Source organism: Xenopus tropicalis, chromosome 8, assembly GCF_000004195.4.
Source record: "Xenopus tropicalis strain Nigerian chromosome 8, UCB_Xtro_10.0, whole genome shotgun sequence".
NCBI classification, from domain to species: domain Eukaryota; kingdom Metazoa; phylum Chordata; class Amphibia; order Anura; family Pipidae; genus Xenopus; species Xenopus tropicalis.
The window spans coordinates 112,471,613-112,498,928 of NC_030684.2; the positions used below are offsets into that span (position 1 = coordinate 112,471,613).

The 27,316-nt window shown below is 36.8% G+C and overlaps 1 long non-coding RNA gene across 1 annotated transcript in view; it reads left to right on the top strand.

Annotated features, from left to right (window-relative positions):
• The first annotated feature begins 840 nt into the window (after nt 1–840).
• LOC116406917 overlaps nt 841–27,316 on the top strand; it is a 29,611-nt gene continuing 3,135 nt past the window's right edge. The window contains exons 1-3 of the long non-coding RNA XR_004219880.1: nt 841–2,772; nt 2,974–3,032; nt 3,901–3,963. This is a non-coding gene — a long non-coding RNA (uncharacterized LOC116406917). The remainder of the gene's footprint in view (nt 2,773–2,973; nt 3,033–3,900; nt 3,964–27,316) is intronic.

Here is a 27,316-nt window from a genome sequence, read left to right on the forward strand (position 1 = left end):
AAACAAAAAAAATCAAAAATAGGCCAAATTCCTATAGAATACAGTTTTGTCTTTTGTCTATTAAATTAAATGTATTTGTGGGGTGGGGGTGGGGGGGAATAAACAGGGAACTCACAAAGTTCAAAGTAGGCCCTAACGTTATCCTGTTACATGGATTCGTATATATTCAATTATAGAGAAAGATGGGCGCATTGATAAATGCAGTATGTTTTATATGAGGGTTATACATCTGCACATCTTTGTCTGCATCATATATGTAACACACGTGTGTTTGTCTGTGTGTATATATTTGCTTTACAAAAACGTTGCTCCTCTTTAACTTAATTATGTATAATATAGATGTATATAAATATGTATATGTATAAATATATATATATACATTGAGTTACATATATATATATATGAATTCAATATAAATGAATTACATGGAGCAGATTTTGTAAATACAACTCAGATATATACACACTCTATATTCTATATGACAGTCTAAATTACTAACTTACTGGGGTTTATTTATGGTCACATTTCTATTTATGGCTTGACTTTCATTTTCAATGGTTATGATGCAATAGGAAAGCAAAGTTGCTGTTAATATATTTATGTCTACATATCTATCTATCTATTTATCATCTATCTGACTGTATGTAAATATATATATATATATATACATACTTGCATTCATGTATATATATATATGTGTGTGTGTGTGTTTTTGTGTAATTATTTATGATATAAAAATAGCAAAATACAATGTATATATGTATAAACATATATTATATATATATATTTATCTATCATATATATATATATATTCGTTACCTATTGCATTTTGCTGTAGTAATATTAATAGTTACACAAATAACTCTGTATATGAAAGATAGATAAATAGATAGACAGATAGATAGATGCATAGGGAATCGACCATTGGTTTAATGGTGTGTGTCTCATCCAGACCCGTTAGTGTATGTCTAAGATTGAGATTTTAATAAGGCAATAATTATACATGTCTCAGCGCAAAAAATATATTTTATTTGAGGATACAAGAGTTGACTTTCATGCAAGGTTTTCCCAGACGTTTATTTAAATGCATATTTAGGCCTATCATAATAATAATAATAATGCAACATTCTGGTATACTTTTTTCCAGAAGAAAAGCCATGTTTGAATGTAAAAATGTAAATGTTGCGGTGAAGGTTGGGAAGCCTCTATGCTGAGCACACACTGCAGCCTCTGGAAAATAATTACAATACCATAAAAAAGACTTTTTCGGCTAATTGGAGCCCGCAGGGAGTGATTACAAATGACTCATTTGTCACTGTTGTAGGGTATGAAATTTGCTCTGCAATGATGCAGTGAGCTGCCTGCCCTGACAATGGGCCTAAAGAAAAGGGAGCCGAGTGCAGCAGATACGATCTGAATGGAACCCCTCCAGTATTCAGCGGGCAGCACTGGCTTCTCCCAGTCAGCCCAATCGCCAGTAATGAGATAAATGCGTTTCATCAGTTTCTGGCCCTGAATATACACGGGGCTCAGCCACAGAGCTGACTCTCCAGTCAGGGAAGGTTGGGAACAGTTGGGAAAAGTTCCAGGCAGGATTTGAACTAAGCGATAAAGCCAACAAATCTATCAGATCTGGGGATTAGCCCAACACACCGACTCACCCCTGTCTCTGCATACAAACATCGCTCTGCCCCTCTCAGCTAAATGGCAAATATTGGGTTATGTGTTCCACTGCAATACCTGCATGGAAATACCCCAACCATGCATGGAAATACCCCAACAGCCAGGGGCAGGCACAGGGGGCATCTGTACATTAAAGGTACCAGCATCAATTCATATTAGGTTCATTATGGATTGTCTCATACAGGTATCTCCCTCTTGCATTCGCCTACTAGCAGGGTTGCTTTGTCCCTATTGCCCAGCCAGGTATAACAATATATACATATATAATTCTCTCAGTATATGGTGTTATTATATTCTGATGTCATGTGCAAATATTTATTTGGGAAGAAATAGATCTAAATCGATCTCCTCTCATTACTTATTGAGTGTACCAAGAAATGTGTATAAATGTAGGTATGTATGTGTGTGTGTATATGTGTGTGTGTATATGTGTGTGTGTGTATATGTGTGTGTGTCTGTGTGTGTGTGGAATTTGGTTTGATAAGCGATTCTGTGTATGTGGAAGGGTATTGGTGGCTCCCAGGTACCTCAGTTCTTTCACTGGGAGAATAAGTTTGAGGTTATAGGGACATTTCAGCTCTGTATATGATGTATGAGGCCTCGCTTGGTTGTATGTGGTACCCATATATATATATCACTGGGGCACTAAAAAGGCACTTATATCTTTATATAACCTTTATTATTTCTGTTTGAAGAAAACTTTTTGAGGCCTCAATGGACAGAAGGGAACATCGCCATGCTTCTTTCCCAATGTTAGGAGCAACATAGCCAAATGAATAGCTACAATGTGGATTTGCCCAAATGAAAGGGCCTAGGGTATGAGCAGCTGCACTGCCGCACATGTAGGCGCACAGGTCCTTAGTATCATGTGCAGACGGGTTTGGAGAGGTGAAGGTGCAGGGCCATGAGGTTTAGGACTGGCTGCCACTGACTTACTGGGCTTGACAGACTTGCCCTAGAGGGCGGAGCCCCCGAACATACCTCCAGCAAGGACCTTCCCTCTCAAACACCGCAGCCTCCCTCAAAAACACCGCATCCCTCAAACAGATGGGACCTTCACCTACAAATCTGCCAACGGCTTGGGCTCAGGTAAGCTGGGAGCAGAACAAATAGTAAGGGGTGTTGGGGGTGTCCTTGCTGTGCATTGTTTCCTGCATGCAATCCATAGAGCATAATAACTCCCCTTTAGGCGAGGGGCTCATACTAAAGTCACACAGTCGCCCTTGCAACTCTGAAGAAGATTTTCATGTCTTTTTTTTTTTCTCTCCTGTCTGTGCTGTTTTTGTTTAGACTCGCAATGAAGTTTGGAGCCTCTCGCTTCCCAGAAGCAGCATCTCCCACTGCACCCAGTAAGTCACAGCTCTTTCTTGCCTAATGTGACCAGTGTCTTATTAAATGCAAATGGTGTGCCCAAAATACAACAATAGTGCATTGTGTCCCGCTGTGTCATGTGGGAAGTGTGTGTCCTACTAAATGGTACCCACCAGCAAGCTGGAAATTATATGGGAACCGCTATTTGTCTTTTGCTGAGGAAAGGCCAATGTCACTGGACTTCGCTACACTATAATTTGTCGCTCTTGGCATTATCTCATGTTTGGCTGGATGAGATCTACAACCACATCCGTGACCTTTTGGGACTGGGATGCTGGGACTTAATGCACTGGAGCAAAAGCCCTACAAATATAACCGTGTCCCCCAGTAGCTCAATGGGCACTGGTACTGTGTGATATCACAATGGGCATCCCTTCCCCTCCGCATTTCCTTCTAATCATTCCAGATAAATATATCTTGAGAGCATATATGTCATAAATGTATGCAGCTGTGTATGGTCTTGTATATGCACCTCTGTCTAATTTAAAGAGTACAATTTATTAGTCTGGAATAATAAAATATATTGAGAACAAATCCCATTTTTTGTTTGCTTCCACGAAAAAAGAGATGAAAAATAAAACATTTTATTTGTGCTAGAATTATGTTTCAATTTATTTACATAAATATATATTTATATGTATATATGTAAAGGAAGATAATTATATTCGTTTAAAAATTAGATGTATATATGTGTGTGTGTATATATATACATGGTATACATTTATTTTAATAAACACAAACAAATAAAATATATATATATTATTTATTTATTATAACGATAATAATTATTTTAACAATGATTTCAACAATTTCAGTTCTGTGCTGATACTTTTCATGTTCTTGTAGATCTGTGCGATTTCCTCTTCGACTTTGTTATGAGAATAGACGGAAGAGGGCGCTCGGCGGCAGGTAAATACAATTTCCATTTCCCAGTTTGCAGAGCTAGTGTTCCAGAAGAGCAGGGGAAATAGCCCTTGAGCAAAATGATTGTTGCAAAGTAGATTCTTTATGTTGACAAATTAGGCTACTGTGAGTACCTGTGCTTATTTTTTATATATACCGCTCGCTTAGTATTCACTTCTTTCGTGTTAAATTTAGTTCTAATTCAGACAAGAGACTGATGCTCAGATATAATATGAATTGCATACAAGAGTTCGAATTGTTAGGGGATATAATGTGTTTTTTCTGCAAGTTGGGCCATTATAATTATCCTATGTGAAATAAATGGTTTTAAGGCGCTGATAGCAATGTGAGCAAAACTGCTATATAGATCTAATGAATTACCTTGTTACATACAGGGGTACTGTGAGGTGCTCAGCTGGAACTGCCTGACACAAACACATTTTTATAGATATATGTGTGTATAAATTTTATATATATATATATATATATATATATATATATATATATATATATATATATATATATATATATATATATATTTAGAAAAAATATATATATTGGAAATACGGTATCCTGTAGACTATATGCGCTAACACTTGGCGCCAGATGGTGAAATAGGAATTAATAATAAATCGATACAGATAATGCGAGAAAGAGGAGTTTATTAACTCTTTGAATTATTTTTATAAAATATACTAGTTTTTTACACTACCGGATGAACTGGATGAAAAGATTTACCATATATACAATTTAGAATAGATTTACCATGTATACAATTTAAAATAAGGTAAATTGTCCATATGTGAATTATATAGATACGTTTGTGCGTGCGTAAGAGAGTAAATAGTATTGCGTTGGATAGGGAAGGATGAATAGATAGATAAATAGAAAGTCAGGACAGTCACGGATATATACATTAGTGATCTTAACAGGAACAAAAATCGCTACTTAGGCAGTCTATTTTATCATTGTGTTTCCAGTTACTTTTCAGAGAGTAACAAAGACGAACACTCTATTAATGTCTGAGGTTGCTGGAGGAATATATCCCCTTGGGAATATTCTATTGAAACAGTGTTGATATTGTAAGAAAAAAAGTGAAATACAACGCCCAGAATATTATATTCATTTGTGCTATAGTTTTATTACGAGTGTAAATAAAGAATGGGTTTTTTTATTCATAAATAATTAAGTATTCTCATAATGCCCTCTGCACTAGCGCAAACTGCTTGCCTGATATTATAGCAACAGCAAAGAATATAAAATACGCTAAGTTCCTAAATGCTCAAAAACAAACAACATAATACAGATATAGAGATTAAATAACATTCATTTTTGAACGTTGATTTATATTATATTTTGAACACAAAAACGCGGCGCCACAGCCTGTGTATCTGTCAGCAAATACAAATATTTTATCATTATTATCAGGCTTGGGGAGTCTGTTGTTTTGGGCAGTATTTATCTCTTAATTGCGCTGGGAAATGATGAGCTGCTATTAAATTTGCCGATTTCTGATTACAATGGGAGGAGATGAATCGATTGCTTTTTCATCAATAAAAAAAAACTGCCTTTATCGATCTGTGTGTTTACTTGTACCAAGCTTTAGAGGTTTGCTCCAATCTCTGTTTGCTGATCTACATAGCTCTGGCCACACTCGCCCCCAGTATCACTTCTACCCGCGATATCTGCTCTATAATCTATCTATCTATCATCTATCTATCTATCTATCTATCTATCATCATCTATCTATCATCTATCTATCTATCAATCATCTATCTATCTATTATCTATCTATCTATCTATCATCTATCTATTATCTATCTATCTATCTATCTATCTATCTATCTATCTATCATCTATCTATCTATCTATCTATCTATCTATCTATCTATAATCTATCTATCTATCTATCTATCTATCATCTATCTATCTATCTTGATCATGCACCGTTGATCGATAGATAGACAGATAGATGTGTTTAGGTATTGCCACACATACACGAAATTTTATTGATAAATTAAAAATATATATTCAAAAAATAACCCCACTAAAAAGTCTATTATGAAAAACCAGGTCTGGTTGCTTTATTCTGCTTTATATGAAAAAAACCCAGTTCTTAATTTATACCATACACATAAAAGAATAGAAATAAAATTATAAATGCATGAATGTATTATTTGTGGTTGCTTTCTTGTTTCATGGGCCCAAATGATGTTATTTTACAGATGATTATTCTGTGGCCTGTTGGATATTTACAATTTTCTTTTAGTAGCTAGTTCATTTCTAGTACATTTATATGTGAATGTATTTCTTTATGAGATTTGAAAAAAAAAATATAGCTAATGACATGGCCTCAAATTAGTTAACAATAACGTAATGAATTTGATGATGTCAGCAGAAATAATTACACAGTATATAAAGTGCCCAAACAAATAAGAGATTCCAGAGCTGGCTATTTGGCGCCAGTCTGTTGCCCCTTGCACCAAACAATACAATATACACTGCTTATTCGTAAAATAATTCCTGTTGCAGTTGCACTCCCATGAGAAAGGTGCTGAGCCCAAGGGTGCGATTATAACATAACCATAGGGAGGGAAATATTACAAACGATGTTCTTTTATAACGAATATCCCCTTGCTTTACCTCCTTCAAAGTAATTAGAGCAGGAAGCTTGTGCTTGGGTTTCCAGAAAGCATAATTATTTACGAATATTCGTCATAAATCAAATATTTATTTATAGATCTCCAAGAAGCATTTTGTCGTTTTGGCTGTCAGTGCACAGTGTTCCTTCAGCGCTGCGCTTTCGAGTTACAAATACACTTTGGGGTTGGTTTAGAATTTAAATTAAGAATATTATTTTGACACCAATTAGATATTTGTGCTTTCTTGGTTCTTGCTCTTTCCGCTGACATGGAAAATGCATTAAGTGATAATGAAAAGTCTCCTTCTTGTGGTTAATTAAACCCACAGAATTTCATGGTGGTTCTGTAGAAAGGTACAAACTTCCATTACCAAAGCAGATACCATCAGCGGCTGAAATATATGTTGGAGGAAATGTACTCCTTACCAACCTGAAAACTCTGCCAATATGTGCAAAGCTCCTGCTTGATAAATAACATAGTGTATGTGCAAGTTGTCAACTACAAGGTAAACAAAAATAGCTCATTAAATGCATGTATTTATGTGAATTGCCAAGATAAACAATCGAGAGGTAAACAATTGTTGTGCATTTTATTTTTATATGAGAAGCTTGGCAGGAATAATTCAAGCGTAGGGTTGAGTTTGATGAACAGATTATCTTTTATCAACCCCAGCTACGATGGAACAAGGACTAACTAGTTATTAGTTGTTGTGAACCTATAATTCTTATCACCTCTGCTGGGTAGCTTCCCAGTGTTCAGAAATATAGGAGGGCACATCATTAAAAAATGCTTTGGCAGGGCTAGAGAAAGATCAGTGCTGTTTCAATGCAAATAGGTGCAGCCTTTATAATTGCATTGGTATTTTGTATGAGTGGCTTCTAGCCTGCTGACTCTGGTAGCCCTGTGGCTTGCTGTCTGTACAGTAGGATTGCCCACAGTTAGATAATACTCCTTTGTGGCCTGGAAGTCCATTCCCTCAGGGTGAGAATGTGACTCCTGTAGGGAAGAGCAGACAGTGCCCCTAACAAACTATTCCTGTCGCAATCATCGTGATGTCGCTGCCCAGTGCGGATTTCATCTACTACTTTTCTTTTTTGCTACGAATAAAATGCAGATGGATCTATTTAGGGCGAAGATAAACGGAACTACTTAGTAGCAGCTACTAAACAAAATCCCTTGCTGGGAATTGCCTCTGCTAAAACACATGTAGAGACAATTATCAGTAAATGATCAACATTGTGTATTTCTATAACCCTGACAAGTAGCTGCTTCTAGTTGCTCTGTGTGTCTTCACCCTCAGTCGCCTGCTAGGCTTGGGGTATTCTGATAATATCGAATCCTAGACTGTTGCACTTGCTTCCTTGGGGAAAGTTTACATACGCGATTGCGATTGCCGTTGAGTCTTTTGCGTTTCTAACTTTAACAATTTGCCCAGGTCTCCAATTGGACACAGTCATTGCAAGTTGAGTATTTTCCTATTTGTTGTGTACATTGGCTTTTCCAAGAAAATTGCAGCTTCAGTTGCTAATAGTGTAACCATCATTTCTAAGGATGATTTTTTCATTTTTTTAATTTACCCCTTGTATATACCAGACAAGACGCAACAGCAGACTACTGTGATGTGGGATCGGAAATTGCAGCAAATCAAAAGCGATTTTCTTTCTCACCTGGATGAGCAAATTGCACCGATCCAGTGATTTTGGTTTGCGTCTTTAAACTTTCAAGTCGAAATCAAATTTGTTTTGCAGTCCAGAAAAAAACAACTTCAGCAACGGTCTAAATACTGAAACACGAATGCAGCAATGATCGACAATTTGCCTAAATACAAATGAATTCCCGTTATTATCGTGTTGCATTAAACTGTTCATCCCCTGGAGTTGTTTAGTGGCCGGAGTTTGTGGCCTGTGATATCTCTCTCCATAACCAGCCATCACTTTCCAGCAGGGCCATTAATAGAAATCAACATTTTCACTGGGACCCAATACAAGAGGAGCATTGCATTTCTGTTATACAGAAAGAAATATCTATTTTAAGGTCCCCAATAATAACTTGGCCCCAGGCAGCTTTGTTCTTAATCGTTGTAGATGTAGAGAAGCGACAGAGCTAATATCACTGATCCCTTAGTGGCATACTCTCTCCCATACACAGATATTTATTCCTGTAACAGAACAAGCAAGTTGCAACTATGTGTATTGTATCCAAAGGATAATTGCTATCTCTGCATTAAAACGATCTGGCAGTCCTTTTGCTGCAATATATAATATAACAAAATGTAGCTGTGTCGGACAATAACACTCTCAGTCAGCTGAGGAAAAGCACATGGATTGCCAAAAATAAATCTATTGTTAAACAATAATCTACTGAGGCATAAACATTTGCATTGCACCTTAGGTAGGAAGGATTAGTGTGCATTTAGCAATATTTTCTTATGTGCAAGGAATATAGGTGTTCTTGACAAAAAAGCTTTCTCTGGAGTTGAAATAATATATATAAATAATAATGCCCTCCCTAAAGTACCTGCATTGCAGTGGCCCTGGGGACTTGCCTTGTTTTTGTACCAATAAACCATGAAAACTTTGCTTTAGAACAAAAGAGTTTTCCTGTTGTCATGTTTTTTTTTGTAAACACACACCATAAACACTGGGGCATCCCATAATCTAAGCCTGCATCATTTTTGAGATCCTGATAAACTGATAAAAATAATATATATATTGTATTAATTTATTTGTTTCTTTATGTTTTAATGCATTTCTTTTAGTTAAGCAGCCCATGTGCTTACAACAAAATAAAAAAAAATCTTAAATAAGGCTGACGCTAAATGATATTTTGTTATATGTTTAATAATGCTAATGTTACTCCTGGTGGCCACAGAGCTTACAATGTAATGCTTCTCTCCACCCCCTACCCCCCCCCCCAAAAAATATTAGGATTAGGAGAAAGATGATATACTCACTAGCTATTTACTAAAACTTTTTGGTGTGACTATTGCTGGGGAAGTAATCGTCCCCTAAATGTGATATGTTATATTAATGGCCCATTTTTATTTTTATTATTGTTATTATTAATAATAATAATAATAATAATAATAATACTCTTTCTAAATCTGAGTACCCTCCATGCGCTGCTTTCATCTTCATCATTTATGTTGTATTTATATAGTGCCAGCAGGTTATGGTTGTATTACCTTATAATAAACAGGGGATCTATATTTATAATGTAACTCCCATAATACATTGTTGGTACTTAGCTATAATGTGTGTAGTAGAGGTTATTACTACTGTTTATATCAGAAATCATTAGCCCATAAATAATATTGATGAATCACTAGTGAGATCAGTAAATATGTCCTGTAACGATAAAATCTGTGCATGTATTGTGTATGTGATGATATCCTTGGGGGACCTACAATGGAAGTCACTGTCGTAAGATTGGTGTCTGCCAAATATTTTATGTTCAGAACATCCTCTGATTTATTATTGTTAGTATCCTACAATTTCAGTCTGAATGTTAGTTTCAGTTTATTGCATTTAAATGTACGACCGATATCTGAATGTTCGTTGGAAGAAGACTAAAATCTGAAGGTGTATGGCCACCTTAACTCTCTCTATGCGCTTTATAGTCCCTCTTTAAAAGCAGGGACTGACAGGGCCACAATCACTCAAATTTATTAGTTTTATAAAAATGTGGAAATTGCAACCAACTCACTATGAGAAAGGGAAAATTTTTATTGGCCCATATTTCCAATTCTAAAAATGCATATTATAAGCAAAATAAGCACTGGAAATGTGAAAAACAATGCACTGTGCGTACAAAAAAATGAATAATGGGTTAATTATAGTATGCACAGTTTTATACACAGATAGATGATATATCTATGCATGATCAAGATAAATATACTACAGATAGATTAGATAGATAGATAGATAGATAGATAGACAGATAGATATAGAGATAGATGATAGATAGATAGATAGATAGATAGATAGATAGATAGACAGACAGACAGATAGATAGATATAGAGATAGATGATAAATAGATAGATAGATAGATAGATAATTGATAGATTGATAGATAGATAGATAGACAGACAGACAGACAGATAGATAGATTTTTCTAAATAAACAGGACTGGACTGGTGTTATTTTTGCTATTATTATTGCTTAAGTGAATAGAGTGATATTATCACATTTAGTTGCAATTTCCCAAGCAGATGGTAGTAACCCCCCAAAATTCAGTGCATAAGGAGTTAATGTTCCAGAGAAAATAATTCATCATTTATATAATTTAAAGATGGTGTGCCCCCAGGCCACTAGTCCCCCTGCCCCCCACTCGCTTCCAAAACCTTTACTTTCTTCCTGCGGTTCCTCCTATAGCAAGAACTGGGGACTGGGCAGGCGGGAGATTCAAACAGCTGTCAGAATCTCCCGCCCAGTCCCCGGGGTCAGATTGTGCCAGCGGGCACCATGCCACCCCCAGATCTCAGCCGCCCTAGGCCCGGGCCTCTGTGGCCCACAAATCCATACCTGATAATTGTATGTGCTTTACATGTGCAGAGTTTTACTGCTGTTTAGTGACTCTAGGCTTTATAAATATGTTTTATTATTATTGTTAATAATAGTAATATTAAAGGCAAGGCCTAATATTGGGTGGTTGTTTGTAATTCTATTTCTGTTTTCAAGTGAGCCTGGGGATAGCTATAGGCATATACTGCAAGTGAAACAATCCTACTGAGGGTTTCTCTCGCAAAAGAACAGCAAAGCAGACATTTGAAAACATTTTAGCAGAAATTTTGTAGGAAATTCAGAATGTAGCCAGATGAAATGTAAGCTCTTCCTTCATCTCAGTTCCCAGCCTCCCACTCAAGGGCCTACTCATCAAGCTCTTCTCTCATTATGGCTGAGCCTTTTTTTTTTTTTTTCTTTATTCTACTTATTAAACTGTCAGCTGAAACGGTCAGCAGGTGAGTTTACACAGGAAAGGTGCCCTATCAAAGAAGATGTAGTGGAGCGTCGTACGCTCATAATATCTAATTTACCATATTTCATACTGCCTGTCAGGAAAGAATAATCCGAGGCCAGTGAACAAAGAGGGGAAAATCAGCATTAGTCATTGTGGCCCCGTTGCAGTAAATACAGTGCAGTTGTTTGAATACACCTACCCAGTTTATTATGGCAGAAACGGCACAGAAATGTCACTTGGCTGTACATATATGAAATTACCTGTTCCCTCATCGATCAGCAAAAGCCATTAGCTCAGCTATTTGAACACAAAGTAAGAATGTGAATTTCCTCCCAGCAGCTCTGCCTGTGTTGATTCTCAGCTCAGCTAATCAATTATTTTAATATTCCTTTGCGTTGCAAGCGGCAGCCATGCCCAAAAAAAGAATTCATTTTTCTTAGGTGAAAAGGTATTTGACAGACATAGGCGGAAATGTTTCCACAATGTAATAGACCTTAGATATGCGCCACTGATTGTGCGGCTTGGGGGAAAGCGTTTGACTCTTTGGATTCTTTTTAACACATGTATGTATGTATATAGAGCTGCTTGTATTCCCAGCACTGCACATTTATACAATACAGTAAAGGTACAAGTATTGTAATAAATATAAATATACAAAGGTACAGAGATTAAGTGCCATGTGCCAAGAAAGACAAGAGGATGGAGGCCCCTGCCCCATAGAGCTTGCAGTTTAATTGGGAGGGTAAAATACAGGCACAAACAGGTGCTGCCATGCACTTCTAACCATGCACTATTTGCAGTGCTGGGCAGTGCCAGGGGGTGGAACCTGCTGCACTGGGGCACAGAGACATGGCGGGCTATGCAATGGGGGCCTGAGTAGCAGGGGCCTTGTGGTGAGGTTTCCAGTGGGACCAGATACCCAAGTCCAACATTGTTAACTGATCAAATGGAAATTGTTGTTACCAACCTATCTATTTCACCAACAATGCACCCTCCAGTCTCTACATTATACCCATCACATATATACATTCATAACTATATATGTATATATATATATATATAGGGTCCCGGGTGAGGACCGAAACATCAATGAGTATCTTTCTTTGATAACATTTTCCTGGTGTGCATCAGCATTTTTTACATATATATATATTTCTATAGCAATAGTGGGTATGAAGTTCTATAGTTTTATTATACAGAAACATAGACGCACAAGATGACTAGATTACTGGTTAACAAGACCCGTACCACATAACTACTGAGGCCCATAATAAAAAGTAAAAACATGCTACTCCTGCTTAGTAGTTTAAGGGTTGAAAGGGTGATTGTACCAAAAAGCACATGTTCTAAAATGCATAATATACATGTGCACTTTCATACACTACATTAGACTGTAAGCTCCTATGACTGACAGAGAGAAGAGAGAGATAAAGCATTCCCTTTAAAGCACTGCTATAGTAAAGGACCATAATAATAATGATACTGTATTTAAAAAATGTTATGTTGCCAGCAAGTAAAGGAACGTATTTATTCCTTATGGTGACACATAGGGCTGGATGCAGTAATGATTAATATTTCCTTAATTTATAAACAGTAATTTCATAAAAAGTGAGCAAATATTTCCTGATTGGCTAATGAATTATTGACTATATCAGCCCATGTTTTCCTGTCATAACTAGGGTTAATAGCATACAGTTATTGGATCATCTAAATAACATCATGGTCACTGTTAGTGGGATTATCAAGAAGTATCTCTGATCTACCAGATGATCTGCCATTGCTAACCCTGTAATAATACCTAATATACACAATAATACCATTAGCATTTAAAAGGACAGGTACCTACACCATGCCTACACCAAAAGCAATGCATTGTGGGTAGCAGTGTGTCATATTACGTATACAGAATTCCATTGTCCAAAAAAGCTCCGAATTATGGGAAGGCCATCTCCAATAGAATATACATATATCTATAACTAAGATATAATTGATCCTTATTAGAGGTAAAACTATCCTATTGGGTTTCTTTTATGTTTAAAGGAGAGGAGGAAAGGCTAAATTACTGGGGGTGCCAAATGCTGCTTTCAATAGCAATCACATTTACAAATAACTTTAAAAACACTAGAAAACTTCAATAAATTCACATTGGATAGTTACTTGGAATTATGTTTTCTTTTATTAGGCAAAAACTTATTTTTGGGGTTGACATGTCCTCCTTTAAGATATGGAGATCCATTTTAACTAAACCCATTTCCATATATAATGCCTGGTCTTGCACGGCACTAATTTTGGTGTTAATATATGTAATAAAGCAGGTATTTAACCTAAGTGAATCGAGGGATATCACTTTTGAAAGTGAAAGTACAAATTCTACCTCTCTAAGTGATAATAACACCAAAAACTTTAGTAAATTCAACGCTAGACCAGCAGCGACTGTCACTTCTCTTAGTAAATCAAGCCCTTTCTGAATAATGTTATTACATTATATTTATGAACAATCTTCCTTGAGTGCTTGCCTACTGCTTTTCTTCTATTTAAGTGACATGGTTTGCTGATCAGAAACTGGCAGAGCTTTGCATCTAACCCAAGCTGACCCTCCCTGCCTTTTGGTCACCAGCTGGTAGGCTTATGGATTCTATTGATTGCGCACTGTAGCATTAAGAGGGCATAGCATTACTGAAGTGATTCTCAAACAGCACCAGAGTTGGTCTTAGACATGTAATCTATGGCAACCACTCAAATGTTTGCTTTCATTATTCTAACCTTACTGTAATTAGTTAAACAAACTGCTGATTGGTTTCTATAGTTTACAGGGCTAGGTCACACTTTGCATTTTGTATCCCACAGCCACACTCCCTTCCGAGAGGCTATTATACCCAATGCTACTATAGGCACCATCTCTTCCTACTATACCTGCTATCCCACAGCCACAGTCCCTTCCCAGAGGCTATTATCCCCCCACTGCTACTATAGGCACCATCTCTTCCTACTATACCTGCTATTCCACAGCCACAGTCCCTTCCCAGAGGCTATTATCCTCCCACTGGTACTATAGGCACCATCTCTCCCTCCTATACCTGCTATCCCACAGCCACAGTCCCTTCCCAGAGGCTATTATCCCACTGCTACTATAGGCACCATCTCTCCCTACTATACCTGCTATCCCACAGCCACAGTCCCTTCCCAGAGGCTATTATCCCACTGCTACTATAGGCGCCATCTCTCCCTATTACATCTGATAACCAAAATTTTCCCACTATTAATGGGGCCTGACTCCCCCCCTTTAGCTTGGGTGCTGCTAAATATGATCCTGCTAAGACTTATAAATATAAGGACTTATAAGCATATTAACCATTTTTAGAGTTTTTTTTGTTAGTTTTTTTTCATTAAGGCATTTTAAAAAGGCATTTCTATTTTATTAATATTTAGTATTTCTTGCTGCTGCCCTCCATGCTACTGTGTACACAACGCCAGCTCGTTTCTCAATCTAATAAGTCTGAACAGGTTTGCATTGTCATGGTTGAGGTTCTGTTTTAACCAGGCAATCTACTCATTGTGCAATGGGGCAAGCAAACCAAGCATGCAGAAAGCTAACAGAACTATGGCAATGCAACCACTGGGCAGGACTCTGTGTGCAGCCAGAGTAAACAGTCTCCAAAATGATAGGGAGCGAAGAGCAGTTGCCTTGTAACCTATGGAAATGGCTTGGGTGCAGGATGAGAGCATTACCCAGCCTCCCCTCTTGCCCTGGCCTGCTCTGGTTACCAAGGGCTCAGCTCACAGGGCCTAAACCTGATCTTTGTGAATGAAGCAGAAAACACTCGACAGCTCGTGAATAATCGTTTTAATGAGTGCGTAAAGCGTGCGACGGGGTGTTCAGATCTGTGGGGTTAAACAAACAACTTGTACTGAGAGCAAATCCCATTGTTTAAGTGCAAAGTGGTGTCAGTTCAATTTCCCCGCTCTTCCTTAAACCTATAGATCAAACAGAAGGGTATCCACTGTTTCCCCATTAGGAAAAAATAACAATATTTTACAAATGTGAGTTTGATCTGCTCTTACGGCCAAGATCCTTCCCTCCTTAATCCTCTCCTTAACCCTCATTGCTCCCTTTTGCCCCCTTTTAACCTTTTTTTTCCCACTGTTTTTTTTAATTCTTGTTCTGCTGATTCCATGCTGCTGTATCCCCTGTGCAATTCACTGCTTCTCTAAATTTAGAATTCTATTTAGCTTGCAGTAATGTAGACTTGCCAGGTCTAATCCTGTTTGCTTCTGTACTATTGTACTACCTGGTGGACCAAACAGGCACATGCCTGATGAGTTTTATTGTACTTTATAGGTAAAATAATCTGGGTTTTTTGGGATATTATTATTTCTGTTTAAGGATGGAGGGGGGATTATTAAACAAGAAGTGAGTGTGTATGAAATGAGTCTAATAAGCCTGGGAGTTTAATACACTCACCCTGATTGGCTGCCTGACTTGCAACCTCATTGGCTGTCACCACCCTCTGTGACTGTCAGTTTAGTTTCCCCCCTACATACGGACTCCCAGCTCCACTGAGTAACAGCAGCAGGCACTAAACCCCCATGGTGAAATGCATCTTGAAGGTATTCCTTTCCAGGGTAAATGTACCCTGTTTATAAGCATGGTTTATTTGTACTTTATTTACCTATAAAAGAAAACTAATACATATGGACTTGCTTATTTCACAGCAGTGATGAGCGAATCTATTGCATTTCACCAAAAAGTTAGTGAAACTGCTGAAAAAAATTGCAAAACAACGAAAAATTTGTGAAATGCATGGCCAATAGGCTTTTTTTTTTACGCAACTTTTTTTTCCTTACTCCAAATGCATAAAAGTCAATAGGCAGTTTTTCCTCACTCCAAAAGCACTGAAGTGAATAGGTGTTTTATTTGCAGCAATTTTCTTGTGGGTTTTTTTGGCAAATTTTGTGCTGCAGTTTCACAAAAAAAAAATTTATACGGAATGAATACATGGCGAAAAATAAATTGCTCATCACTATTCTGCAGCTTAATGAAACTGCAGTATAAAAAATGGTAAAAGACCCTCAGCAAAAGCATACTGGGTTCTTCATTTATGATGGGAAATATAATGATACATATTGAAAATGCAACTCAGTCGGGACACCTAATGGAACCTTATAAGCCGACCCTATATGTGCTGCTTTTCAAACTCTGTTACTTCTGATTCCAACCTTATGAGTAATATCCATAGACTCTAATTAAACAGTGACACAAATCATTAGGAATGGTAAAATGCTTTCTTGGCATTTACAAAGTAATAACATTGGAACTATTCACCACTTAGATGAGGGGACACGTTTGTTTTACTCAGCAGGAAAATATATATAATACACTCAATGTTTCAGAATAATGGTGCAGTAGAAGTTCTTGATGCCCATAGTCATGTTTCTATCCATAAAGTATCAGTGAGCAGTATTGTGAGCTGTGAGACATTGTGTTGCATCGAGTTGTACAGTAGGGAATGTTTATATAAAGAGAAGTAGTTCAGCACCAGCTGGAGGGCTGCATTTGGACGTTCCTGATAAAGACCTAATGTAATATTTTATTTGTACTTACAGCCTTTGTGATTCTAGGGAGCCCAGGCAATATTCTCTTTCTGGTTTACCCTAAAGCTAGCCTTCATATTCTCATTTCTTCTAGTATGACAATGTTTTCAAGGCCCTGTTCCTTAACTTTGAATACCAATGTGTTCATCAAGGTTTAATGCAAGCTGAAAGTTCTAGCAGGGGTTTGTTAAAAAATGAATATTGTCCCAAATATCCCACGTACCCTAAGGCTTTAATGGCCCTTATATTACTTATGTCACTTTGTATATAAATAATTAGAATAAACTACCCCTTATTTTAAAGGAATACTGTCATGGGAAAACATGTTTTTTTCAAAACACATCAGTTAATATAGTTTCTCCAGCAGAATCCTGCATTGTAATCTGTTTTTCCAAAACACAAACAGATTATTTTATATTTAATTTTGAAATTTCACATGGGGCTAGCCATATTCTTCATTTCCCAGGGTGCCACAGCCTTGTGACCTGTGCTCTGATAAACTTCACTCACACTTTACTGCTGCGCTGCAAGTTGGAGTAATATCACCCCCCTCCCAGCAGCCGATCAGCAGAACAATGGGAAGGGAGCAAGATAGCAGCTCCCAGTAGGTATCAGAATAGCACTCAATAGTAAGAAATCCAAGTCCAGCTTGGGACTCCTCCAGTTACATAGGAGTAGGAGAAACAATAGGTTATCTGAAAGCAGTTCTGGCTCCTTCTGAAAGCTCAGACTCAGGCACAATGCACAAGAATAAAATTTTAAATGGCAGAGTAAATTATTTGCTATGTAAACAGTGCAATTTAAAAATAAAAAGTACACCTTAAAAATCACAACAGTATCCCTTTAATAAATAGGAACCAATAGATGGTGCTTTAAAAACATCTACTTCATTTTGATAAATGCACACAATAAAAATTCACTTTCTGTGGAAACTGTACATTCATCTCTGCATCAATAAAGCACAGCCAGATTGGATTGTGGGAGTTACATTAATATGGAAGGGAAACATATGACCTCATTAATGCCAATGGTGTGTAATTAGCAGACAAATGGAAATGAAGCATTTTTTTCCTGGATAGTATATAAATCAGTTTTATTGGCACTTATATCCCCTACATATTTTCGGCGGAGTGCCTTTAACGTTACATAAATATGTGCATCGCTGCCATTACATTCTGGGGCCTATTTTAAGCTTTTCTGTTTATTGAATGTCAGATTGCTGGTGTAACTGCTGGCAAAGGAATTGGTATTAATGTGTGGCTTGATACTGATGCTATTATGGGTGCTAAATATGATTGCAATTCAGTGTCCCACTTGACTAACAACTGGTAACGTTACCACCATTGCCCTCCCCCATATTTAAAATGCATGAAGGCAACAGGCATAGAAATAGTCAGCGCAATGTAACAATTGGAAGCCTGGGATCCCTTGATTCTTGAAGCTGCCATACTTTAAATAGAACAAATAATTACAGTTATTAGCAGTGTTTACATCACCCACTCTAATCCAGTGATAACAATAATGCCAGGCTGGGGAAGTGTAGTACATGAACTTTCCCTCAAACCATGGTACATATAGGAGCTGATTTACATACATAGATGCTAAATTGTAGTTGTCAATAGCAACCAGTCAACAGTAAGTTTGGAACAACTACACCTGGAAAAATGATAGCAAAGGCATTATCGGCTGCAAAAGGTAACTGCACTTGTACAATATTATAGCAGCTATATGTGTAAATCAGCCCTATGGACAGTGCATCCAGTAGTAGGGTAAGCTGCTGGTTGCTATTAGCAACTGCACTTGTGCGCTTAAGAACCTATGTTTGTAAATCAATCCTATGGATATTAAATCAGCTGACATAACCATATTTGAGCACCCCCAAAACTGGCATCTACCTGTGCTATACTAACATGAGGAGGGGATATTTCCCCTATAATATGCTGATTACAATTTCAAAATCAAGGGATTTTTTCTAGTTTATGAAAGCAAGTTTTTATTTAAGATGCAGAGCTTGATTAAAGCTTGGACTCACTATATGTATGATCTACAACTACAGGTATAGGATCCATTATCCAGAAACCTGATATCCAGAAAGCTCCAAATTATAAAAAGCCATTTCCCATTGACTCCATTTTAGTCAATGAATTATAATTTTTAAAAATGGTTTCCTTTTTCTCTGCAATAATAAAACAGTACCTAGAACTTGATCCTTAGATATAATTAGTTCTTAATGGAGGCAAAACAATTCAGTTGGGTTTATTTAATATTTAAATGATTTAAGTAAACAAACAAAATATAATCCAAATTATGGACAGATCTCTTATTAACCCCCAAAAGTCCTGAGTCCTGACAATTCTGGATAACAGAGGTTCTACTACATATTCTACCCTCTTCTGCCTATAACTTAAGCACCAATATATTGTGTTAACATGTTTGTTGATGTCAGAAGTTTATGGTAAACAGACCTTAATATACTGTTTAATGTCATTAAAAAAACACTCTTGAATCAGTTGTTGTATCCTGCCCAAGTCATAAATAAATGTGTGTACTATATTGTATGGCGTTTTTCTGTTTAACAAATCCAAAGCTTGTATTTCAAGGAATGTATAACTAACAGTGTTAATGGGGGGGGGGGGTTCACCTTCTAGTTAAGCTTTAGTATGTTATAGAATTGTCATTTCTGAGGAACTTTTCAATTGGTTGTCATTTTTTATCTTTTATAGTTTTTGAATTATTTGCCTTTTCCTTCTGCCTCTTTCCAGCTTCCAAACGAGGGTCACTGACCCCAGCAGCCAAAAACCTATTGCACTGCGAGACTACAATTTTATTGTTATTGTTACTTATTATAACATATCTTTCTCTTCAGCCCCTTTGCTATTCATTTATCAGTCTCTCATTCAAACCACTCCCTGGTTACTAAAGTAATTTGTACCCTAGCAACCACATAACTGCTGAAATTCCAAACTGGAGAGCTGCGGAAGAAAATGTAAAATAATTAAAAAAAAAAACCCACCATTAATGAAGACCAATTGCAAATTGTCTCAGAATATTACTCTCTCATAATAAAGGTTAAATCAAAGGTTAACTACTACTACTACTACTACTACTACTTATAATAATACAGGTATGGGACCTGTTATCCAAAATGCTCAGGACCTGGGGTTTTCCAGATAAGCAATCTTTCAGTAATTTTGATCTCCATAACTTAAGTCTGCTAAAAATCATTTAAATATTGAATAAACCCAATAGGCTTGTTTTGTACTGTTTTATTATTACAGAGAATTTTTTTTTAACAATTAGAATTATTTGCTTGTAATGGAGTCTATGGGAAATGGCCTTTCCATAATTCAGAACTTTCTGGATAATGGGTTTCCGAATAAGGGATCCCATACCTGTAATAATAATAATAATAATAATAATAATAATTTATTTCACTTACATTAAGTTATTAATAAGAATCCGTGATTTTTGGGGGTTTTATTTTCTTGTGGATTAGCCCCCTTGTTTAAGCCTACCGTTAAGGTGTAAGAATGTGACAGGCAAATATATCCGTATCCCTGCTATAGACTTCCAAGGAGATCTAGAACAGTTTTCCATTCCCAGCCTTTACTTTAAAGTCTAAATATCCAAGCAGTATTTCATTGTGTAGTGTAAGCAGCCAGTACCAGCATCTCCTAACAACTTGTATCTCTATGTTGTAGTTCAGTCTATGGATATATAGCCCTTTACGAAAGGAAGCAAGCAAAATGAAATAATAAATACAGAAATAGAGCACAGGGTGGAGATTAAGGATACAAGGGACCCCAATGCCTCTCCATAGACAATGGGTTTAGTAAAGCAACAGCTGTTTGTGGCCTTGACCACTAACTGAATAGATTGTTCCATGTGTTGGAAGGAAAGATAAATACTTTTGTCATTTATTTTGATTTACAATACACAGAGAAGCAGATCATTGTAACAGGCAGCACAGCAGCCAGCCATGCACCCTCCCTTTTTGCAGACACACATCACTATAGGGGATTTGCAATACCCTACCCCCTGGCATTTCCCTGGCACTAACAGTAAAGAGCCAGACTTGCCTCTGAGCCGTGTATTTCTGCTCTCAGGAGCCAATGGTATGGAGTTGTGTGGTGTTGTGCTTCCCACAGCTAATTGTTACAACAACTCATTTCGATTCTTTGTTTGTCTGAGATAAAACACACAGCACCGGTGCATTTCTCATCAATCAGAAATAAGGCACCTTAATTAGGCACAATCTGCGTGTCTGGGGCCTAATTGTACAATTTTGCTCTGATCAGTAAGGCATCTGCATCATGTTTGTATACAAAACCCAGCAAATGTGCTTCACTAAGAACTCATCTTCCGTGTTTACTGCCCTATGAATCTCAAGTCACTAAGCACTGCCCTGCATCTGCTCAACTACAACTCCCCGCACCTCTCCATACACTTGAGGGAGTCTCAATTCAGCTGTAGATGAATGGATAATCCCTAAATAAACTCTGTTTTTTTTTAAATCATATTTATGGGAGTTTTTATAACCACAGAAACATAATTAGGTGATTATCATATAGAGAAATAGGAAATATGAGCTCCCATAGGAAGAAGAAGAACATGTGCACGTTTATATTCATTATCGTCTGCACAGCCCGTAATAAATGCAACTTTCCAATATACATTTTTTAAAGCTTTTATATTTATTTGTGAATGTTATTGCAGATGAAAGTTCTTTATTTACTAAATAGGTATGTTAGCTGGCTGCTGCTTTATTATTCAGTTGTCAAAACCAGTAGAGTACGGACAATGAAATTCATATAATTCAAATCATATAATATTTCTTACATTTAAAAATAACTTAAAAAAACACTTAATTTTCTTTAACTTTTTATTGTAAAGTTGCTTAGAATATTTTCTTTTATTAGGCAAAAATCAGCTTTTCCGTCCCCCCCCCAGTAATTATTATGTTTTATTTGAATCTACCACCAAGGAAGGGTAAGGGAAATAACCTTAAATACAAGACTTATACATTGTGTAGCTGTGTTACATTACACAGTACCAAACAGATGAGAGGTCATTGCTATCAAAGTTTGAATGGGTTTTGCTGTTCACTGCCCAGGGAAGAGGAATCACCTCTAGTGGCCCCTTGTGTGGCTAATAGCCCAGAGACTGGGAGAGGCAAGGCCTAATAGATAAATAGATGGAGGGAGAGAGAGACTAGTAGCTGCTACAGCAGGTAGACAGGATTAATGACAGGGATAAATAATGACATACAGTATTGGGAGAGAAGTAATGAGCCTGGGAAATAAGGGTTGTTTTTCAAAAAGAAATGAGTGGGAGAGAAGGAATCAACCTGTTGTAGGGGAGCTAAAATACACATTTATTGCAATGTCTTTCTGTCAGGGGGTGCAGAGCTGTGAGCTAACCTTATTATCCCCTCTGGCTGATTTACACCCATGTTATAGTAGTAAAGAGTTAAAGGGAATGACGTTGCCATTGTACCTTGTGTCCTTTGGTTGGTAAATTCTAGAGTAAATATAAATAGATGTGATACTGAGAGCAGCAAGCAACAATTCTCTCCATAATATAGTTTCATGCTAGCATAGTGGGGACTGAGATTAGTGTATTGTGCCTGTATATACTTGTACATATAACCACATACATACATACATAATTACACATATACTCAGGCTCACTCACTAACAAACTCACACTCAGCTAATACATATACAGGTATATATTCTATCAATGTATATGTACCCTGTATAATTAGACCAAGGATCAGCAAAATTTAAATTTCTTACAAAGAATGTATTATATATGATGATATATCCATGCCTGAATAATAGACACATTGACTAGATAGGCAGATGTTGATGATAGATAGATAGATGATAGATATAGATAGATTGGTTGATTATATCTACCATATTTGTGTGTAGGTACTTTGTTTTCTGCCTAATATTAGGGAAATTGTCCCTTTGATATATAATTTTCGAGACGAGAGTTGTTATTAATAGAGAGTACAAATGCAGCAAAAACCATTGCTTTACGGGAGAAGCCGGGAGTTGCTCGTTATGGTTACACGGCGCCTGAGCTGTTTGTAGGGATTTTCTTATTGCAGTTCAGTAGTGAGAAGGGAAAGCGATTTTGGGGGTTTCTATATAGAACGACCCCATGGTTTATAGAACAAAACCTTCTACTGTTTATATCGGTTTCCCTGATAGGGGTTTGTACTCGCAGCGATCTCGCCGCACCGATTGTGAAGCTTGCAGGATGCACTGTTTGGGCGGGGATCGGGGTGAGAGAACTCTGCGTAAATATACTTGGAATATCGCAGTGATTGATTAGAGCGATCGCAGTTGTTGCAGTGCGATTTTAACGTAATGGTATTGGCAAGGCAAATCACTGCGATAAACAAATGCATATCATGACAATAGATGTAATTTACAGAATTGATGCTAAAAGGCAGAGAATGACAAATGCACCGCTGACATTTCATGTGAAATGCTATCCCCCCCATGTTCTGCCGTAAATGTCAGAGATGTGCGGTTGCTACTAATCGCACGCTACTGCCGAGCAGCCCAGAGCTCAGTGTTTGTTTGTTTACTCCAAGGAAGGGGAGGGCTGCCCAAGTGTAACATGTCTATATCTTCAGTATAATTGAATCGGATGTTTACTAATAATTACACACCAAACACATCTGATTTGGCTGCTGTGGGACGCTGCTTTCCCAGCATCTCATTTGCTAAATGCATTTCATAAACTCACTTTACAAAACAAGAACCGATTATGGCAAGCGACTTGGGTTGGATCGACTGACCTGCGGCGCCGATCTGTGCGGGGATGTGTTGGGCCTGCAGACTGTGAGCGACCAGTCGCACCTCACCCCTCTAATAACCCCAACACATTTCTCTTATTATTTATGTTCCATTCGATGCACAACGAAATACCTTTGTATAATTGGTTTTATTAACAAAATACTTTATCGAATCAAATATCGATGAATTTAGATATTTTTTTTTAATTATTGTAATTCCTTCTTTACTTTGTATCTATCTGCTACATATATTTTTTTCTATTGTCTATCTTACTATCATCTATCTATCTACCTATTATTATTATTACCTATCATCTATCTATCTATATCTATCTATCTATCTATCTATCTATCTATCTATCTATCTATCTATCTATCTATCTATCATCTATCTATCATCTATCTATCTATCTATCATCATCTATCATCTCTATCTATCACTATCTGTCTCTAATTTATGGTAAATAGCTAGCGCTGCGACTGAATGTTGAAGGTACTTGCATCTTTCCTAGATAAGATCCTGATTGAATTCAGACTTCAGAATGTGATATTACCTGCAGATTCAATACAAATGTTTCAGTGATGCTAGTGTTATATTTGATAGTGAAATAAATAGCTATAATGACATTTATTTCTGTAACACTACAGATCGAGCAATTTAGCCTGCTAGTGGGAATGCATTTGTAAATACATTTTTACAATTAAAGCACAACAAATACCAATTTCCGGATACTGGCAGTAATTTATAGTAAAAGTCTTCGTAATCATTCGTAATCATTCTTTCCTACTAATATTTTTTTTATCAAATACATTTATTTTGTATATATAATACACAAACACACACACATGTATATATGTATATTTATCTAAATATCTTTACATACACGCACACACACACACATATATATATATATTTATATATATATATATATACATTTGGTTGGAGGGACCTATGTGCAGCAATAATTTGGGAAAAAAATGTGTTTTCCTAGTTATTACCATAATTTCCCTTTATGTGCATTTCTCCGACTTTGTTCTTTGAGCTGAATATGAAGGGGAGTAATATCCCATCACTGTCACATATGAAACTGTTCACCTAAGGCTAATGGCAACACTGGAGACTGACTGCCAAGGTGGGGGCTGCGCCTCAGTAGAAAGGATTGGGGGGCCCAAGCAATAGGTACCAGCAGTCTGTCAGTGGCACACAGGCAATTTGCACACAATTCACAGTGGGGGTGCGTATTGCTGGTTTGGCCCCTGTAAACCCTATAAAATACTCTGTGTGGGGCCCAGTGATATATAATACAACATGCAGCTCTCCTGTTATTGTTGCACTACAACTCACAGAATCACTTCCTGGGAGCTTTAGTAAAACAGCATAATATATATATATAATTATATTTTATATACAGATAGACAGATATATGGAAATAAATGTGTATAAGTGGTTATGTTATGTAGAACATTTAATGCTGAACCATCTTAATCCCTATAAGCCCCGGGTTCCTATCCAGTCTGGAATGTAAATAACGGGATAACTTTGCGCTGACAGCGCTAAGAGCAATGGGAAGCAGGCAGAGGGCAATTAGACTTGTGCACCGGCGGTTCCTATTTGCCAAGCCAGATGCCCTCATTTTGCGCAACAGGTTTTAACCACGGAATAAACCTTTCTGACAAGCAGCAGCCCCTGTACTCACTCCCCCTTCCCTCTGTTTATTTTAGCCAGCTTGATCTTCGCACCTTTGTTATTCGTAACGTAAATCGGATCGCCGGTGTGATGTACAGTCTTTAGTACAAAGCAGCCGTAGGGGTAACAAACACAATCGCATGTAATCCGGCTGCATATGTGAATAAGGGAACACAGAGTTGTAGGGGACGATTATGCAGCCAGTGGGTGCCCATTCAGCAGGGATTTTCCCATCGGCTCAGCATGAGAGAGACCCTGGGGCTGAATAAGCCTGGGAATAAGGTACAGGTCCCGGGGAATGCTCCTTAAACATCCCTTGTCTGTTAGCGCCTGGGATACCCCTAACGGCGCTAATTAGATCTGTCATGTGCATTAGCAGCATTGCCTGCAAGATAGGGCGGAATCCTCTGCGATTCAGTAAATAATGTCATTATGTTCTGCTACTAATCATTCAGAAATAGGGATTTATAGATATGATATATATAAAAACTATAAACATTTAGGGTGCAAGGGCGGTCATTATTAACGAAATCTGTATTCAATTATTTGCTGTATATTATATAATTTTATATATATATATATATATATATATATATATATATATATATATATATATATATATATTTATTTACTAATATATGTGTGTATATATATACATATAATATATATGTGTATATATATATATATATATATATATATAAATATATATATATATATATTTATATAAATATATATATATAGATAGATATAGTTTTGCTTTGTTTTTGGTTTTTAAATTTGTAACTGTCCCAGCTAGAAGAAGACACAAAAGTCGGCAGAAACGTTAATCGCATACTTTCGTGCAGTTGGTTGATATTGATGTCAACAGAAAAGTAACACTGTACCTGTATTGCTCCCATCCCCCCATGCCCTTGATTAAAGGCAAAATATATTCACATCACATTACAGGAGGATTCGTTTTAGTTTCTCAATGAATGAAAGTGATTTAACCATTTAAAGACCAATAAAGACCAACTATCAGCGTAGACTGTGGCTAAAATAAACGGGAATATTTGTTTAGTAATAATTATACCATATGAGTGGGCTGTATGTAATCCCCCAATCATTTATATGCGAATAAAACACAGATACTTCTTGCCCTTCTACAATCCTTCCATCGCCCGACTTAGATTTCAGCCAATGATCTGCAGGAAGGGAGGGAAAAAAAATCTCATTTTTCATGGGAGAGAAGTGTTTGTTTAAAGAGGCTGTGGCCCTTGTAGCTGATAGCAGGAAATTTACATCAAAATGTGGACGGTTTATGCGGATTTATTTATTTAACCATTGGACCTTTTGCTTAAAAGGTTTGCACTGGGTTTTAAGTTCTCTCCCACAAGTGATGTGTTTCTAAATATAATGCCATTTTCCTGCAATTAAAGAGATTAACAGCAGCTTGCATAACAGTTTGGTGACTTTTTTCAGAAAACACACCAAACGTTTACCCAGGCTACATTACATTGTTTTGTGGTTTGGAAAAATTTCATTTAATACCCAGAAAGGATATTCATATTTTTTTCCTTGAGAAACACTAAGTTTTATTAAGTAAAAAAAAGCAGATTGGCTATATATATTATTATTTTTGTTAGTTTATTTTATTCAGTTTATCTATCTATCTATTATCTATC